Source organism: Geospiza fortis, unplaced genomic scaffold (genome assembly GCF_000277835.1).
Source record: "Geospiza fortis unplaced genomic scaffold, GeoFor_1.0 scaffold41, whole genome shotgun sequence".
NCBI lineage: Eukaryota > Metazoa > Chordata > Aves > Passeriformes > Thraupidae > Geospiza > Geospiza fortis.
The window spans coordinates 2,333,752-2,353,336 of record NW_005054299.1 but is presented as its reverse complement, the minus strand read 5'-3'; the positions used below and the strand labels follow the sequence as shown (position 1 = coordinate 2,353,336).

The following is a 19,585-nucleotide window of genomic DNA, read 5'->3' as shown; positions in this document are numbered from 1 at the left end:
TAATGCAATCACATTCATATTTCCATCTACCTGCCACATTACTAATGATATTGACAGTGCTGACACTGGCTAAATCAGTATCAATATACAAGTGGAATGTAAAAATTAACTGCATCTGATTACAGTATATAGCCTTAAGAAAGCCTCATTCCAGCTACTAAGATCTCTTTATATTCCATCTACATATATAACCCGTTCACAAAGTTACTTTTCCCTCATCTTCCTTATTACCAATACCCAAAGGAGGTCAAAACAACATGCCAATACCTCATAATCCATGAACACGTTTCACGTTTGTTTTTCAAGAAGGAAAAGCTCTGCTTACAGCATCATTTGCTATTTCAGAGCCACACCGGTGGTATCCGCGGCAGTAATAATTAACTACAATAATTAAAATGACTGCTTTTACTGCAGAACAACACTTAAGTCCACTTCTACCTGCACATAAAGTACTTTCTTTTCTTGGGGAGAGAACTGCCCTACTTCCATAAATAACAGAATAGGTTGTTAGCAGTTGACATTTGTAATGACAGCTACTACGTGGGAGCATCAGCAAGGTAGGTGTTATTATGCACACCTAGGTACTTTTCATGCTAACAGTACCACCCATCTGATTTTCCTCCAATACCTTCCTCTCACATGGATGTCTACCAAAAAGGTCTTGCTGTCCTCAGATTTTAACTGTGACAGCCAATGCACTAAAGAATCTCTTTGTCTAAGTGACACAGTAAGTCTGCAGCAGTCAGGAATGGAAGCCAGATCCTTGCTTTGACTATAAATACCACATTTCCTTCTAAACACTGTGCTTACTTTCAGTATCATTTTGCAGGTCTGTACTAAAATCAGCAGACAAAAAAAGTCAGCGTGTTCCAGTGAATTCCCATAATCAGTTTCCCTGACTCTAACAGAGAAAAAAAAAAACATTTGTGTGCAAAGAAACCAAAACATTGCTTCTCGCACCGACACCCACAACACCTCAAGACGATATTCACCAGGTCCTGTTAAAGAGCTGAGTAACAATTTCAGCCGAGCTGCTTTACACTGAGCATTTTTTTTCTGCTTCAGCTAATTGCACTCTAGTAAAGTGGTAAAATGTGAATCACTTAGTAGGAAAATGGGCACCAGCTGCTATTGTCAGAGAATGGAGACGCCAAAGAAAAGGAAAGTGACTGAATGAAGTGTCATGTCAGAAATCAACGGTGCAACGTGTGATTTGAGAAAACATGACTACTTTACAGAGACAGGGTGTCATTATGGCATCACAGTAATACGATGCTTTGACAACTGCTGGGTCTAACATATCATCATTGCATTAAGGTGCACTGGCTTAGTTGAAGAAAGGAAGAGAAAGGATTTCTTCTTTTAATAAGAAATATGGTAAGGCCTGCTTGGTTAACCTAGTGGATGAGATTATTAATCACAAAGTATTGCTAATCTTGTCCTATTGCATGCATAAACAAAACTGTTATTAGGCTCAAGGTCTTTAATAATCGACACACATGTACAACCACATAGTAGAGGAGTACCCAAAGCAAAACAGAAGAGCTGTGGTGGTTTGGTGGGGTTTTTTTGGGGGGGTGGGGGGTTGTTAAGAAATGCTGAATATTTCACTGCTTTTTGCAATTTCTTCTTTCTTTTCTGTTTTCTTGAAACTTGCCCACTTCACCTTGGTAAGGAAAAGCAAAGCAAGGCAGTGACTCCTTCCAGAGCAGCTGTCAAAGCCAGTAGCAGCCGGAAGAGAAGGAGCAATGCTTGAAGCCATCATGTTGTTACCAGCAGTGGCCTGAGCTAGCTGATGACTGCTGACAGAGGATCCAGCTTCCCAAACAGTTGCTATTGCTCCGTATGCCATCTACCCAAGCTCTGCTGAAGCACTTCCTGCACACGAAGCAGTGCAAGACTGCACCACTGTGTGCTCATTTTTAGCTCAACAGAACAAGCCAAACAAACCATTATCTCACAGCCTTCAGATCTGCAATTCATCTGAGAGGTTGTACTTTGTTTTCTGTGGTGCTTTTAAAAAAGCAAAATGTTCAAAATGTTCAAGCGGCTGACTTGCAACTACTACAGACCCTCCAAAAATGAGGAAGAATTATTTAAACCTCCTCACCCACCATATGTAAATATTCATTATTGCTTCCCATTCTATTTCAAGTTGATTCCCCATGCTTCCTGGTTGATAAACTTTGTTAACAAGAAGGAAATGATCCTGAGATACCCCAATGTGTTGCAAATTATCACTGTTGACAGCTCCTACGTTTAAGGATTACATCTGATGCAACAATGCATACTAGTGTCATTTATCTTTAGCTCATTTCCTTGGATCTATTTCAACTGAGGGTGAGCATCTCTTGTTTATAGCTCTAAATACTGTAAGTGAGCAACTGGCAAATCAATAAAACTGTTAAATGCATAATAATACTGTGTAATTACTTACATGATGTTTTGCATAATTAACTGTCTGAGGTGTTCCTTGATATAATGGATACTCGGAGTATAGAATAACCTATAAGCCTATAAAACACACCCTGTTTATACAAACAGAAATCATGTGTAAAACTCTCATTCTAATAGTCCAAATCAGGCTTTGGCACTATATGACAGAAAGCCTTCCTTTCCTGCCAAGTCTAAATCAATTCTTATGGCATTACTTCATAACTAACGTGATATTTCACTGATGATGACTATTACCCTGATTACTTGGAAGTAATGTAGTAATAGCAAAAATACACTTAGATTAAACAAACTACTGCTATTTAATCAATATTATTGAGACAAACTAAGTGTTTTAATAAGTCTGTATAGATGCACTAATGCTGGTTTAATTAAATGTATCCTTAGACATGCACAGGCTCTGCAGCATACAGATCCTATGGTTTGACAGACTATAACATAACTCTTCTGAATTTAAAAGCTGAAGCACTTAGAGGCAACATAATTTAAATCTTTTCAAACTGAAAAATTATTACTCTTTACATCAGGTACTCTTTTAGGAACAAAAATGAGGAATAATAGTCAAAGATCTCACACCTTTGAGCCAAGAGCCAAAACACCAGACATCTGAAAAGGTGCCAGCCCTCAGTGGCACAGTTGTCCACTGTACCCGATACATGTCAGTGCAACACACTGACACAAACAAGCAAACAAAACCTATAAATGAAAGGCAAAAAATAAAAGCAAATATAAAAACTGAACTACTGACCTTAATTTTTGCATGTGTTTTATGCAGAAAATATCCTATTCGCTGTTATGTACTTCTACTAGGCAGGCCATCACCAAAAAAAGTTTCCTTTGCCTACATACATGAATCTCATGTCTTTTTCAAGTAGGAAAAGTTACTTTTTCAATATGCCCCATTGATATAGTTTTCAAATACTTTAAAACAAAAAGAGACAAATATTGAAGAGAAAGCAACACAGGGGGACGGCACTTCAACTCAAAATCATTCTATAATGCCTCAAAGTTAAACACAGAGGAAATCTATTGGGTTTTGTGTATATATTATGGTCCTGATACAACGTAAACCTTGGGGAATACTTCATATACCTACTTTGTTTTTAGTGCGTCTCTAACATTTTTCTCCTGTGTCTTTAACATTTTTACAGCTAGAACATGGCTGCTGTTTGAAGCTACAATCCTACCACTACCTTAGACTCACCTTCTCTCATTTACTGACTTTTAGCCTAATATTTTATATATACTTTTTTTTGTTGTTGTTACAGTACTTAACATCCCTGAAAAGAGTCAGCTCTGCAGCAAGAGGAGAATTGAGATCTGTACCAACTCACACAATGAGAATTCCCATGCCCAAAAAGTTCCAATCAAAAAGACTGTCATGTGACAATCAGAATGATGGCCAAGCCTCATCATATGTAAATCAGTTAACTGATAAGGAAGAGTACGATTTTATTAATCCAAATGCAGACTAATAATTCATGTCTCATGCTGTAAGACAGCAAAAACTCCGGTTAAGAAGTGTTTTTCTGTGATGGAGCATCATACTACTTGCGGTTGTATTTCAGTGGTATCAGGTGGAATCCATCTGATGTCTCCAGCTCCCTGAGGACATTGTAAAGTGTGAAGGAGTCAGCTATTAATTGTGAGGATTCTTTTTCTGGAGGGAAATTAGCTGAATGAGCAAAAGAAAATTAAATGCTACATTCAGCTACAACAAGAGATAAAAATAAAAAAACTACAAAAGTAAGTAAAGATTCATTCAAGAACATAACAGGCTTTCTAAAGAGGGATTATTTTGAAATGATTACAGCATCAAAAGCACTTACTTACACCAGTCAGAAAGCCAGTACTACAGATCTGAGAGACATAGCTGTCATTCATCACTTTCCAAAAGGAAAAAGAAGACAAAAAATGCCTTCAGTCTCAAGAGAGTCAAAGTTTGCATCATGGCATTTTTTACAATTTCTGGCAGCAGCTTCGTTCCATGGCTGAAAGGCAGAGTGTAGGTGTGCGCACACCGTGTACCTGTCTCCCCACCCAGCTCCCGCACCGATTTTCTGCAGATTTATAGCCCAAGAATTATAATTTGCACGCCAGGCTCTGTTAAATTGGAGAACCGATTAGAGAGAACACACCAGAAATAGTATCAGAGAGTGAGCGTCTTAGAAGACTCAGGACTAAAACTTATAAAGCAAGAGATCCTTGTCCCACCCCCTCACCCAGCTGGCTCCCAGGGTGTGCTGCCCTCCCAGACACATGCCCCTGGGTTTAAACACCCCTTGCACATACATGTGCACTTGCACATGCAACCAAAAAGCCACTTGGGGAGTGGGGAGATGACGTTTTCCTGCAATCAGTGTTTAAGTGAATGTTTGTCCCAGTGTGTTACACCATGCTGTCAGCAAGCAGCAGGGAGTCGTTGAGTTGTTACTACATTTGATTTGACTGCCAGTAGGAAGCTTTATTTCTACCAACTGTTAGTTGCCAGCTCTACGGATCTTCTCCTAGTTTGAGAGGGTTTTATTTTTATTTTTTTCTTTTAGATACAGTCCATTATTTTTTCTCTTTCACTCTGAGGACTTTTAGTGTATGGCAGTGGCATTCCACATCTCCGTGCATCACAGCAGCAGTCTCTTCACTTACACTTGCTGCCTTATACACAAAAAAGTAATTGCATTAAGGCAACCATAAGTCAATCCTGACACACATCAAGAAAGTGATTTTTGTATCTGGAACCTGAATGGGAGGAGCAAAGCTGAAAATTTACATAGGCAAACTGAAACAGGGTAATTTTATTCCGATCTTTTCTGAAAAAATATGGGATTAGACTAGGAGGAACAGATATGGAGAGATAACCTGGGTACATTTTCCTTCCAAGGAGAGGGTTTGCTCTCCAGATCTTTGTGTTTCCCAGAGTTTTCAGCAGGGTTTTTTGTATGCTTGTTTATTATTCAAGTATATCCTGAAAGGTTCCTCCTCTGTCAAACAAGATCCTATAACTTTAACAGTTGTTTACAATGCTTCCTCTTCCTACACAATAATGATGATTTTGATAATTAGGATCTAATTACAATGGATCTGACAACAACTTCCAACAATGAAAAGCATCTCTAGAAAAATGAAAGCATATGCGTGAATAGTGCAAGGAGGTAGGGTGGGGGAGAGAAATACATCCCTAAGAGACAGCCCGAGAATTCAGGCTGAATGGAAAAGTAATTAACACTAAAGAGCTAAAACTGTAATTAAAGAAAATTTCATTAAAGAGAGGCAGGTGATTCCACTTTCCTAAATATGACAAGGCGCTGTATAAAAATAAAATAGCAGCCAGTTTCAGTGAGTGGAGCAGGAAAGCCATGTCTTTAACCAGATCAAATTCTCGAAATTGGCTGTCAAGACGGGATTGTTGTGATTTATACCCGTCTATCAAGCGCATGAAAGAGAGAGACAGGAGAGGAAAAGAGGCAAGCTGCTGTCGCTTCCATTCGCAAAGCACCTTTAATTTCCACGGCACCATCTGTTACCAAATCTAATTCACATTCCCTCCTAATCTGGTTTAGTTCTGTAATACTAATTCTTCCACTACTGTTATGAACATTGCTCTCAAGAAAAAGCTTTGGTCCCGGGTTGATAAAAAATTGAATATTATACAGTTTAGGTTCTGGTGACTTAAGTGAAGCATGCTGCCCATTAAAATGCACTCCTGGTAAAAGGATTTGTTTTCAGTCAGCGCAGAGATACAGAATTGCTCAGATTTGAAAAAAGTCATGGGGGGAGGAGGGGAGAGAAAAAAAGGGGGGGAAAAAATCACGGCTGATGATGGGAAAGTAGGCTGTGGACATGAAAGCAGTGGTTGTCATAAAATACAATTGTTGTCAAGTTTAGTCACTTTCAGTACTGGCTATAAAATCACTTTGTCACGGTCTCATATTGAAAGCCTGAAACTGTATTTTTGATAAAGAAACCAAAAGGAGTGAGATGTAAGATTCTATGAGGGAGAAAGCATTCCTTTCAAATTATGAGATGAAAATATCTGTAGGAAACCTAAAAGGTAAAAAAAAAAAAAAATTTGAAAGTGGTTTAAAACAGTCTCCAGAGTGCGACAGTCTTACTTTTAGCTAGGCTAGGATGACAAAAATCCCAATCACTTTTGCAGGACTTGAAAATGAAATAGGGGACCATGCCTTTTCTGTGGCTAAGTGCTCTCAGACAGGGAGTCCCTCAGCTACTGGGTCTAGGGTTGACTCAGCTTTCCTGGTTCCCACACAGAGCTCTCTGACCAGATCACTTGAAATCAATATATAAGCAAGGAAACTGACCTAGGCAAATATTTCTAATCATAATGTTATGGTAATATTTATTAATACTGTAACTTACTAATCTTTAATATGTTTCCAGAGAGCACCTGTCCCACTCCTACAGATGCACAAAACAAAACACAGAAGGGTGAAGAGTGGTCAAAAACTGCTAACAGAACAACATCAGGGCATAGGAACCCTGTCACAGTCTGGGAGAGTTCCAATCCAGTACATTTTGTTTCTTTTCTACGGCTTTGATTAGAACATGCTTTGGAAGTTTGAGTATTTATGTCTGAGAAGGGAACTTGCCTTCCACCTCCAAAATGGGATGGACCTTTGTTGTTTTGAAATATATAAGGGTTTGTTGTTTTTTTTTTCCTAAATGTAAAACTTAATTAAATTTCCTCTTACTCCTAATTTAAAATGTTTATTTTTCTGTTAAATTAATCCAAATTTCTTTGTGTGAAGCCTTTCCAAATATAAAGCCTATGGCAAGAACAGAACTAGCCAGCACACAGGGTAATGTGTGAGCGATGCGTAGTTATGAATAGCCCAAGGTTTTATGATTGGGGTGGGGAGTTTTTTAAGGATTTGAAATTAAGCAGGCAGACAATACTAGGAAAATAAATACTTTGATAAACTGTTTACCTAATACTTCACAAATACAATTTATCATAATATCTTGTTTTCTACAAAATGCAAAAGGGAGTGCTAGTTTTCATTACATGAAAGAGGAACGCATAAAAAAAATCCACTATTCTTTGCCTAAACAAATTTCTAACTGCTGTGAAACAGCCATGAACAGAGATGTCAGTTCAAAAGATGAGCATGAATTCTGAAGACGACTCCTCCTCTCTGCTCGATATCACTGCTCGATTCTCAAAGTGCTTAAATTGTCTGGGTAATCTTATCAACAGTGCTGGGTTTGTTATTTTAATGGGAATAGTGGCTAGAAAAACAAAATCAAATTTGTTCCAAATACAGCACATCTGCCATTCATTGTGGGTCAAAACCCTGGGTATGGGGGAAAAGACCCAGCGATTCTGAAGCTCTGCAAATTTATACCAGCTAATGGTGTTATTCCCTAACGCAGCCTGTGATTTCAGAGGGTCTAAGGTCCTGATACTCTTGATACACAAGATGCAAGTGGATTACCATAACCTACTGCACTCAAAGAAACCCACACTGACATGCAAGGACTTGGAGAGCACAGCAGTCTATTTATTTACTTGAACTAAAGCATTGGAGTGATATGAACTCTCTCTGTTAACACACAACATTTCTATTTCTACACCATGAAGCCCTGTAACAGTTTTAAGTGAAATCTGTAAGAAGAAAAAAATCCCTTTTCCATTGAACTCTACTTTTTCTTTGTTGAACTATCTTGACTCTAGAAGCACTGGAAATAGAAACAGATTGAACAAATAGTTTAGGATGTTACTTGGGCGTGGTACTGATGACCAAATTCATCACATATTGAGATAAATCAGAGAATTTATAGAAGCAAAACCTATACAGCTTAAGTATTTTCTAGTCTATCTTGGATTTTAATATGTGATTACAGATTTTTACAAACAATAAAGAAACCTTTGGCTTTTCACAGTTCCCTGTTCTTCACATATTACTATGTGTAATTCAAACCTATCTATGCCACTGGGTTTACATGTCAGAGATTTGCCTCTGGTATCTGCAGCAAAGGTCAGGAAGCAAAGGCTTTCACTTTTAAAAGGTTTGCATGACTCCAGAAGTTTCCAGGATAAGCTTCTCACAAAGTCCTTATATTGTTTTTACTCTCTTAACTTTTGCTTTTTCTTTGGTGGGAGTCATAGGGAGAAGAAGAAAGAAATTCAGCATATTCCAGAAAAATCATCTAAAGTAACAAATATGTACCTGCTCAATTATAACATGTAGAACGGGGATGTTGCTACTTGCAATTATAAAGCGCCTGTATCAATACACTGCAATCATTACATGCTTCACCTGTGGCCATCTCTTCTGGAAAATGCCTGTGAGAGGCTTGTCCAAGGAAAGCTTTACATGAACAGATCAGCATTAATTACTCCACAGTGCACGCTGCAAACTGCAGCTGTATTTTAATGACATATTTGCTTCAGTTATTTCACCAGTATTAAGTCTAGATCAAATATTTATTTCTAGTACAGCTGAAAGTTCTGTTTAAGCTGACTGTCCTTGAGTAAGCAGTGAAAGGAAGACTAGCCTGAAGAAAGTGTGGCATTCCACCAGTAAATTCAAATAGAATGCATCTCATCCAGAGAATTTTTGTGCCTCGCCAGTTTCAGTTCAAGTTCAGGATGCTCATCAAATCAAGGATCAGCCTCGATCAGTTAACAGGATGGCATTAAATGATGATTTTACCAGATTGAGAATCAGATATTTTTCCCATGATGGAACTGAGATCTGGAATAAGAACCATTTCACTAAGCATCTCCTTAGAATATCCACCAAACCTGCTTCACTTCTTCCCCAGTTCTTAACACAGTAGAGGCTCTGACAGTAAATCTCTGTATTACTATCGCTTTATGGAATGAATAGCCTGGTGTTCTGAAAAATAAATTATGAGCAACCAAGATAACACCAATATACTCAAGACTTTAACTGCCTATAGTTGGAAGCTTAATAAACTGAGGGTGCTTGTGGAGATCAGCATGAACACCTAAAAGAGGCCACTCTCATCTATCCCTGGATGGCTGCATCATTCTGTAAAATCCAAAACGGGACATCAACTGAAACATCCGTCATAGGACAACAAATAATGATAGCCAAATGATGATGTGGGATTGGCTGACTGTACATTATACAGGCATGGTTATCCTACAGGTTGCATTAAATATGAGAGCCTGAGATTTATGTTATGGGTGATAAGGCCAAGAATGCTGTAAAAGTGAAAAAATATGGCAACCGTATGCAGTACATCACTACCAGGATAATTATTTATATAAAAAGTTCCCATTCTTACACTTCCAACATGTAGGGATAAAATTCATATATTCAAAGAAGACATAATAATAACCTGTCAGCTTGTGGTGATGGATATGTTTTTAATCCAAATGACCACAGTATCCACTCCAGCTGTCATACAAGGACACAAAAAATTGAATTTTCCTTTCATAATTCTTTAAGTTGCAAGGGAAAAACATGGAAGCATGATAAGTGGCTCATTCTGGTGGACAAATGGACAGGCAGTAGTAAAATGTATGAATAAAAGGCACTGTTCCTTCATTAATGCTATTTTCACTTGTTACACACTGCAGTGCAGGCCCAGGGAATGTATTCCTTCCTTTTCCTTTTCAAGTATACCTCTAGATAATCTGAGTTATATTCCCTACAATATGAGACTGCAATAAAAAGACTTAAGAAGCGTATTACACTATTTAGCTCTCATTCGAAAGCAATCCTGCACAAAGTGGCACAAAAGCACTATTTTATATACATCTTAATGACTTCAGGTTTGTGCCCACAAAGGTGCCCTATTCTTAAACTCTCTGCTGCTGGGAAGGAGTAGCCGACCTGTATATTTTAATTTTTTTAAATTCACTCAATCCATGGCAGAAGTTTCATAAATCTATCAGATCCTTCCAATGCAGAAGGAAAACTACAGAGCCTGTTCCTGTATCCTCCACCTGCCACACACACAAACTCACATCACTCATTTGCCACTAATCTTCCCCAGCCTGCATTTTTCCAGGGGCAAAAATGACAAAGAAACTTAACCAAGTTAATTTTAAGTGCTGAAAATGTAGGCAGACTGCTCAGTTATTTCATTTTAAAAGATCTTCATTTTCCCATCTGTGTTATGGCAATTTTATTACACATTCGGCAAATTTACAGTAACAAGATGTTCCCCTGACAAATTAATCACTTTCCAAGCATTTTATCATATAAATAAAATATCACCTCAAGAGAGAAAATCAGCTCAATCAGTTGATTTAACCCATCTTTCAGGGAACTCGTCTGAAACAGATTGAGCGCGTTTTTTCCAAAGAGGGACTGCGCGCACAGCCTCCCACACTCCCAGCTCATATGGCACGGCTTTTCCAGCAGAAAACGCTTCAGACCCGCTGATAGGATGCAAGATTCTCCCTGTAAGAACTACCTTCCAGCAATGACAGATCTCCTCTGGGAACAAATAGAAATTCATAAAGAATTTAGTAAGGGTTTGACTGAGAAACAACATTTTCCCCCTTAGATCACTGACAATAACTTCTGCAACATTTCTCTGGTGTTACTATTATCATAATTTAAGAGTAAAACATACACTGTTTTAATAATCTGCTCCAGTGTTTTAAGACTCTCACAATAAAATAGCACAGGTAAAACTCCAACCAGTGTTGCAGCTGATGACATGATTCTTAACTTGGCTTTTTAACATTTCCCCAGTGCTCTCTAATCTCATCCTGGAAAGTAAATTTTGTTTTTTATGAAAAATAAGTGACTGGCAGCATTAGGAATGCAATATATGCACAGAAGAGAAGTGCATTCAACTCAAGTTTTCCCAAACTAATCCTTAAAACAACTCAATGCCTTTCTGGAGACAATCTGTCATTAAAGCAATTCAACTCCTCTGCCATTTAACCTTTCTCCCTCTGCCCTGCTCTCCCAGATCTACCTTCATTCAGGGACTGCCAACAAGTATCAACAAGAACAAGAATGACAACCTCTCTTTATGTTAATAGAACCTACAGTTGTTAAAAATTTAAATTTAATTTAGCCAGATGTGTTATTTTTTAGCAGGAGTTAGTAGTATCAATATAGGATTTTTGTCATTATTCCAATACTCTGAAGAAGTATGATAGTAAATCATCCTTCTGCTGAAAGAACCACTCCACCAAGACAGCAGATATGTAATCCTTACAACATGATTATACTCTCCAATCAGATACCTACAGTATCCTCTGCAACAAAGTTCTGAGTGCCAAGGACAAGAGAATTCAGGCATCAAGACAGGCTTCTCACCCCCTTTATTCCCTCAGCAAAATACTGACTTCACCTCCCCAAATAACAACATGTGAAAAATGCATATAACAACATGACTCACTCACAAGCAGGATAACAGCAGCATTTATGGAATGCAATCAAATAGCAACATAAATGCTAAGAATTGCTACATAATTAATAATGCTGTAAATAGGCATATTAATAGTACAAGGCCTCAATATTAAAAGATGCAAGCTCTGTGCAACTCTGAATGACTTGTGAGCTGTCAGTAAAGAATGTTTAGATGAAAAATTACGAACTTACATGCAAATACAGAATTCCGTATCATGTAATCTTTTACCTGCTGAAACATTCCTGGTTTAGGTACTTTTAAAAAGAATTACTCTCAAAGGTCATGAAACACAAGAAAGAATTCTGAATATAGGTCAGAACAACTTTAGGTCTTCAAACCGATGAAAGCTCCAAGCAAAAAAAAACCCAGCAAAACTAGGGGGAAAAAAAGCCAACACAAGACAATTAATTATAGTACTTGTTAAATTTTACTCTTTTCTAAACTGGAAAAATCTAAATATTTGTTTCACAAGATGCAATGAACCTGGCCAGCTGGAAAGAGTTTATTATCCTTTAACTCCTTCCTTCAAGTACTTTGCCAGGAAATGTACTGCCTATATCAAGTGACTTGGGCATGCAAGCTTTGCAGGATATAGTCCCAAAAGCTATTGTTTCATTAAGAAGCAGCTTCTTCACCCTCTGATAGACAAAAAACCCACATTCTAAACTTGAAATATGTGTCCTCGAGATATAGAACAGGAAAAAATGCTTATTTGCAGTGTTTAACAGAACTATATTTTTAAAAGACTTGGAGCACCAGGAACCCTAAGTCAATGAAAGATACCCTGTTCTCAACCAGTACATACAAATCAGCTATTTTTGATCTAAACTGAAAGCAGTGCTTCCTTTGAGTACGCAATGTGACATTCAAACTGTGCCAAGAGAAAGTACAGGGAGAAGACACTACTTTCCCCTCACTTAAACCTTTTAAACAGAACAAAATTCAGTCAGAGTGGTTATCAGGACTTTGAATCCAGCACCCTGCCAGATCACTGACAATCCAGCTGGCAGTGCAGGCACTGTGGAAGCAAATGAATTTGACTCCATGCTGTAAAGACACAATTGATTTCAAGATTCAGCTCACCTGGTCACAGAATCTGGCCAGCCTTTTAGAAAAACTGCTTTGTTCAAACCAAAGCAAAACAACACACAGTCATCCACAGAATGAAGGGCAAATCTTGCAGACCTCACACAGGGCAGAAAGCTCCAGGATCGGAGGCAACCTCAGAGAATGCTGGGTGCTCCTTATTTAACCAAAATTCCTACAAACATCTATTTATTCTGATAATATCTAACTGAGGCAGTGTGTTCATTTGGTAATTCTTTCACAGCCAGCTGGTGGGCAAGGCATTTTGATGCTTCAGCCTAAATGTCCATGAGATACACAGAATTTCTTTTTTGGCTTTCAAATTTAAAATTTAACTATTCTTTTTTAAAGTCATGTTCTTGTAGTTCTGAAGTAGCCACTAATCCTTTTATATGCCATAAAGTATTTCCATCATTTTTCCCCTGCAACTGTCTCCTGATTCACCACAGCACATACACTGTACTCCTAAAATTATTTAACAGTGGAATAACTCTACAGGAAGAGTAAGAACTCAAAGACCTGGAAAGTCAAGAATCATAGAGTTGAAGTTACTTTCAAAGGCTAAATTAATCTTTAATGGGGGGGGATCACATTTTAGATATAAGATGGAGATGCAAACTGACTCAGATACTTTAAAACCATCTCCAGAATGTCCACTTTTGCAAACAACACCTCTTGCAATCTGAGGAAGATACAGGACACCGGATCTTTTAATTTGGAAGATGACAAAGTGGATTACTGGTTAGTTACACGTGCCAGTAGGGTGATCCATTACCATGGACGCTCGACTGCGAGTACACCATGTCTCCTTAATAGTAGTTAGAGCCTTATTGGCTTAAAAAAAAACGTAAAAAGGGTTTTGCATGTGAATTGAACTTAATAGGTTTGACATGGACTAACCTTAAAGAATCCAATCCACTCAAATCCCTTTGAAGGCTGCAGCTGAATTTCATGCAAATCTTAGAGAAGTAGCCAGGCTGCTGGGATTTCAAGATGCCGTGTCCCTTTCTTCTGCAGATCTAACCCAGGCGAAACAATGACACAAAACCCTCCCACAATTTCAAGGATTCCTCGTAAGATGATCCTGGTTTTGTTCTTTGGCCCAGGGAAGTGTGACATTTAAAATCTGAACGCAAGAAGAATCTGACATCAGGAAACACACTGAAGTAGGAAGCCAAATCTTTTTTTTTTTTAAACACAGCACTGGACTAATGTTTCACACATAAAAAAAAATCTGACATGGCATGACTATCATTAAAATGCTTAGACCAGAAGGATGGAGATGAACCTTTATGCTCAATGCACTAATGATTTTTCTTTTTTAAAGATAATTCAATTTAAGAAATAAATAATCCACCATAGTCTAAATCTTTTGGTGGTCATTTTGAAATTCAAGCAAGCAACTTGAAAATAAACCTATTTATTTTTTAAGGCCGCTCTAACTATAAAATTATGCTTTCTTACATAATTCCTTACATTTCTTTTCATTTACATTTAAAATATTTTAAAATATTTAAGTGTTCTATGTATATTTATGTGGGCAGAAAAGCAGATATATATTTGTCTGAGTAACAATATATAAACACTGACAGCTGGAAAATTATTTGTTTGATGACCGGATTTAATCTTCACCTGATAAACATGAGAGAATAAGAAAAAGGAAAAGCATTTGTCAACTGCTTTTCCTCTTAGAATAAAGTACAGATGACTACAAATGTAACTGTAACCAAATCAAAACCACACAGTGTGTATAAAGCACTGACTATGCAAAGCAGTTATAAATTCTTGGTTAACAAAGGGCACAGAAAGCCCTTAAAGGAAATATTTTATTTCTGCTAAATTAATACCTAAAAGCATTACATTTCATCAGTTTCACTTAGGTTTAAAGTCCCCAAAGATTCTCCTCCTGAAACTGGCTATATTTTATGTGCAAACCGGGCTGAGAGCTATCTAAATCTAGATAAAACTCATTGGCTTGTAATCTTCACAATGATCTATACATCTAAATCTATATGCAAATCAAATGCTCTCATGCATTAACACATTCCAAAGCATCTAGGAGTAAGAGAGCGCTTTCTCCCCCTCACAACTCCCCTCCTTTGCTGCTCTCCCCCTCTCTTTATTTACACTAGCTACCTAAATAATTCACACTGCCTCCCTTTCAGGCTGAATGTTGCCGTGCTGGAGCCCGCAATGAGCTATTGCAGGAAGCAGATGGACACACGAATGCAGCAGGTGGGACAGATGGCAGCCCGCCCTGTCTGACGCTGCCTGCCTCAGCCTGCGCTGCCTCTCCCTTCCAGGTACATTATCATCAGTGCAGCAGAAAGCAGCACGCTCAGGGAAAAAACCCTTTACATACAATACTGTGGGAACCAGTAAAATAAATGACCAGATGCTTACTTGCTTTCTTAACCAAAATGTAATTCACTTAAGAGTGTGTAAGGCACATTTCCCCTCTCTCTCCCCTTAAAGGAGAAAAGTCCATCTCTGCTCTCCAGCAAGCCCCTGAGCGCTCTATATAAAACAAAACAGGCCTGAAATCTTAACAAGGTCTTAAACTCATGACTTCACAACAATTTTGAGTCTCCTTCTGTTTCCAAATACCTCTACAATTTCACAGGTAACTGGTCTCATTTTTTTATATATAAATCTATATCTTTTCTAGTACATAGTCACAGTTTTTAGCTGAAGTCTTAAATACCTAGTATATCTACAGTGAAAAGCCTCAGTTTCTATCATATCTCTTGACTGAATGTCTTCAACCTATCTTAAGAAATATATAGAACTACTAAGTTTATTACAAAATATTTGACACTGCTAGGGAAAATGCAAACAAAAGCTGAGGCAGTAGGTCTGTCTTTGACTGCAAACTTAATTTCACGTGATGCTTTCCTCTATGGAACACTGGGCAAAACATACTGAAGACACCCAAAATTATAATACATGTTTTGAACAAGAATATAAATTAAAAAGAAAGAAATCTGGTGACACATCTGGCAGAGTTTGACTGGCACCAGTGTCACTGTACCACAGAAGCTGCCCTTTTTATACAAAATGTACTGCTGTCCAAATAGGCAGAAGCAATTAACTTCATTTTCTTTTTCAAGTCAGCAGGCAACTGATACAGCATATTAAAAGGACCATTTTTAAAAATCATATTGCATAAAAAGCATTAAATGTAAGCAGTCAGTCAAATGCTCTGTGCAATCCTGTACTATCCAAATTTGTCTCTCCAACCTCTTTACCCACCCCTTGTGCTATGTCAACACCAGCAGCCTGTGCTCTTCCCTGGTCTGTCTTCCTTCCACAGTGCTTTTCCCTCTACCTCTCCCTCATTAACTTCACCTTCCCTGAGCTGACAGAGATGAAACCACCCAACTCTCCCTCAAACACCCAGAAGATTTCTGCTGATCTACAATAAAACAGCCCATACTTCCTTGTTAGCCTTTCTTGGTATGCTTAAATTGAAGATACAACATCACACATAGAGATTTTATGCAACTACATATGCACACATACAGAGTATCGTTGTACTTGCCACATCACAAAAGTATATCATGCCCTTTCTGCAGCTTTCATGAATTTCTTTTATTTGTAGTCAGCAAAGTCCCTGAATAGGAATTACCTAGGTATTTACACACTGTACACCAAACACAGTAGCATGACAGGGGCCTCTACACTTCCTTAATATAGCTATTAAGTATTAGCCAGGTGCATTGTATGGAATTGACTGGCAATTACACTCAACTACTGAATCAAAAAATCATTTTGGTGTTTCTTTTTTTTGTTTGGTTTTTTTTTTTCTTTTAATCAGAATAAGCAATTCCACGATGTTGAAGGCAAAAGAAAAAGTTTAAGTTGAGACATGTCCTGTGTGATATTCTGCTTCCCCTGAGCATACTGGTATAACTGGAAAGAAACTGACTGTAAATAAACCTGCATGGGTAAATGAGAACTGGTCCAAACTGGCAAAGGAAACCTGAAACAAACAAGAACTTATCTCTTCAGGGATTTAAACACACTCATTAGGGACTCAAATAATAATAAACATAATAATACAGCATCTAGTTTCATCTGGTCCAGGGAGAAGACATAGCAGCACTATCAAAAAGTCTATTCTTGTTTATTTCTGACCTGGCAGAAGCCAGGAATTACAGAAAACCTCAAGGGACAGACTGCTTTCATGGGATACCAAGACTGATTCTAAGGCCAAAGAGGTTAAGCACTTAGGATAAACTTTGGATAAGCAGCACAACTTCTGTATGCTTATATTTCCTAACTGAAAATCCTGTACTTCAAGGTTTTATATTACCACCGCTAAGGAAAAAAAAAAAAGAAAAAAAAAAGGGAGAGCAGAAAAAAAATTAAAAAGTCAAAAAACCCAGGGATCATACCTGCAAACTTATAAACCTATGCAACAGATTTTGGGACCAGCAAATTCTGGAAATGGTGAACTATGTACTACCAGCTACAGAAAAGCATTTTGAGCTATAGTAACCAGTTTACAACATCACAGACAGCCAGTAAAAGCAGTGCACTTTACAAATGCTATCACACAAGTCATGATTTAACCATAATGATATAAGCTGTTTTCTCTACAACAACACATGAACAGAACTCTGAACATGCAGGAACACCCTCCTTAAAAATAAACCTCTGAGCCACCAGCAGGTTGCCACAACAGTAACACACACATTACTGGAGCAGCAATCCCAGAACCACACTTGGATTCAAAATGTGTATTATGTTGGTAAGCTTGTTTCACTACTGATAATGAATTAATACATTGGAAAATTAGGATTTCCCAAGCCTTCTGTTTTCATTATCAAAACTCAGTGTTGAAATAATCATGTATATTCTCAGCACTGAAGCTGTGTACTTAACTCTATGTGTGAGGGAAATACAATAAGAAAGAATGAAATCATTATTTTTATAAGGTTTTCGGTATATTTTCATGGAGTAGGTATTAAAGCAATTGCTTTTAATGATGGATTTAAATCCACTAATTAATAAGGTAAAGTGACTACTTCAGGTATTCTAGAAAATAGATTAATTCTTGACTATTTTCTGCTCTCAAACAAACCTACTCAGTTCTCTTCAGATTTAAGCTCTGAATGCAATACTCCTGCTTGGGTAATGCCTGCCATTACCTTGTGATCAACATGCATGAGCAAAGCTCTCATCCTACCCCAATGTTTCCTCTCAAAAATCAGACCTGTACCTCTCTAAAGAGGTGTACAGGGATGAGCTGAAGCAAAAGGAGTTGCAGAGGTGTTTGTGAAGACAAGATCTAAGCCCTACAAAAGCAGCTATGGTTCATAAAAGCATTTCAGAATAAAAAAAAACAAAGCAAACAAAAAACCAAAAAAACAACAACAACAACAAAAAAAAAAAACCAAAAAACCCCACATGGATAAATATATCTCCATAACCTGGCAACTTGCAAGCAATTAAGGTGATGAAAGGAGACTGAATGATTAAGAAAACTTCTTTCTGTTCTATGAGAAAAGTAATTGTCAATCTCAATCCCATAAGTACATCATAGGAAAGAAGACATAATTGTACTTAAACTGGACTTGATATAAATACCATGAAGTTCATTTTCAAAAGGATCAGATTTTCCTCAGAGCTCTGCAAACAGATCTGATGATTTTCCCTAAGGTTGAGTTTGTAAACTTACAAAAATGCTTACCAGTTCAAGAAAAATGAGTTGTGGTTTTTGTGGGTTAGTGTTTTGGTTCTGGAGGGGTTTGGAATTCAGAGTCTGGAGATTATTAAATTTTGTTAGAGGTTTTTTTTTGTTTTTTTTTTTTTTTGCTGAGGGTTTTTTGGATTTGGATTTAGTTTTGTTTGTTTGTTTTGCTTTTCTTTCGTTGTCTTCTTATTTTTCAAATGAAACTATGTATATAGTGTAAATGCAGCTTGATAGATTCCAATCTCTTCTCAAATCTGTTCCAGGAATAATGGGAAAGAGAAAAATACTTATAATACAGAGCATAAATGAAGGCAGATGTTGATGTTGAATGTAATGGATATAATAAATACATGGTTTTAACAGCTCCCAAATATGCAAACGCAAAGGAATGGAAAAGCTGCCTTTTAAAAGGAAAGGTGTAAGGAAGAAAGAAGCAGACATTAAACCCTAAATTGCAAAGGTGTAATTTCCAAAAGACAGTAAAATCTACCTCCTCCTCTAAGTCAATGACTAAGAAAGTTAAAACAGTGCATGCTGACATTCCATCCTCCCATTCCTCCACTTCAGTTTTGAAGCACTAACTTTGAACACCTTGACATTTACCTCTCTCCCTTTCCTTTAACAGTAACAGAGGTGCACTCTTAAAGGAGGAAGAAGAGTCTTTAAAAATCTCAAATGCATAATAATTCTTGCACTTATTCCTTTGCAGCTGAGCAGAGCCATTTACATAGTCCACTAAACACTGTTTAGTAAACACGACAAGAGTGCTTCTAATCTTACTGCCCTTGTAAAACCAAGACGGGTTCTGTTTTTAGTGCACACTCTGGTTCAGCATTTATCCTGTTTTATGTTGTTCACACCTGCTGCTGACTAGCAGCCTGCTGATGGGTTGTGGTTTGTGCCGCTCCCAGACAATCCTCACCAGCTCCAACAAAAAACTTATCACACTAAAGTGGAAACAAAAACCCAACTGCTGCGCAA

The 19,585-nt window shown here is 37.7% G+C and overlaps 1 protein-coding gene across 4 annotated transcripts in view; it reads right to left on the bottom strand.

The window, feature by feature from the left end:
* Window positions 1–19,585, bottom strand: part of ESRRG (estrogen related receptor gamma) — a 338,080-nt gene that overhangs the window by 126,414 nt on the left and 192,081 nt on the right. The window lies entirely within an intron of this gene.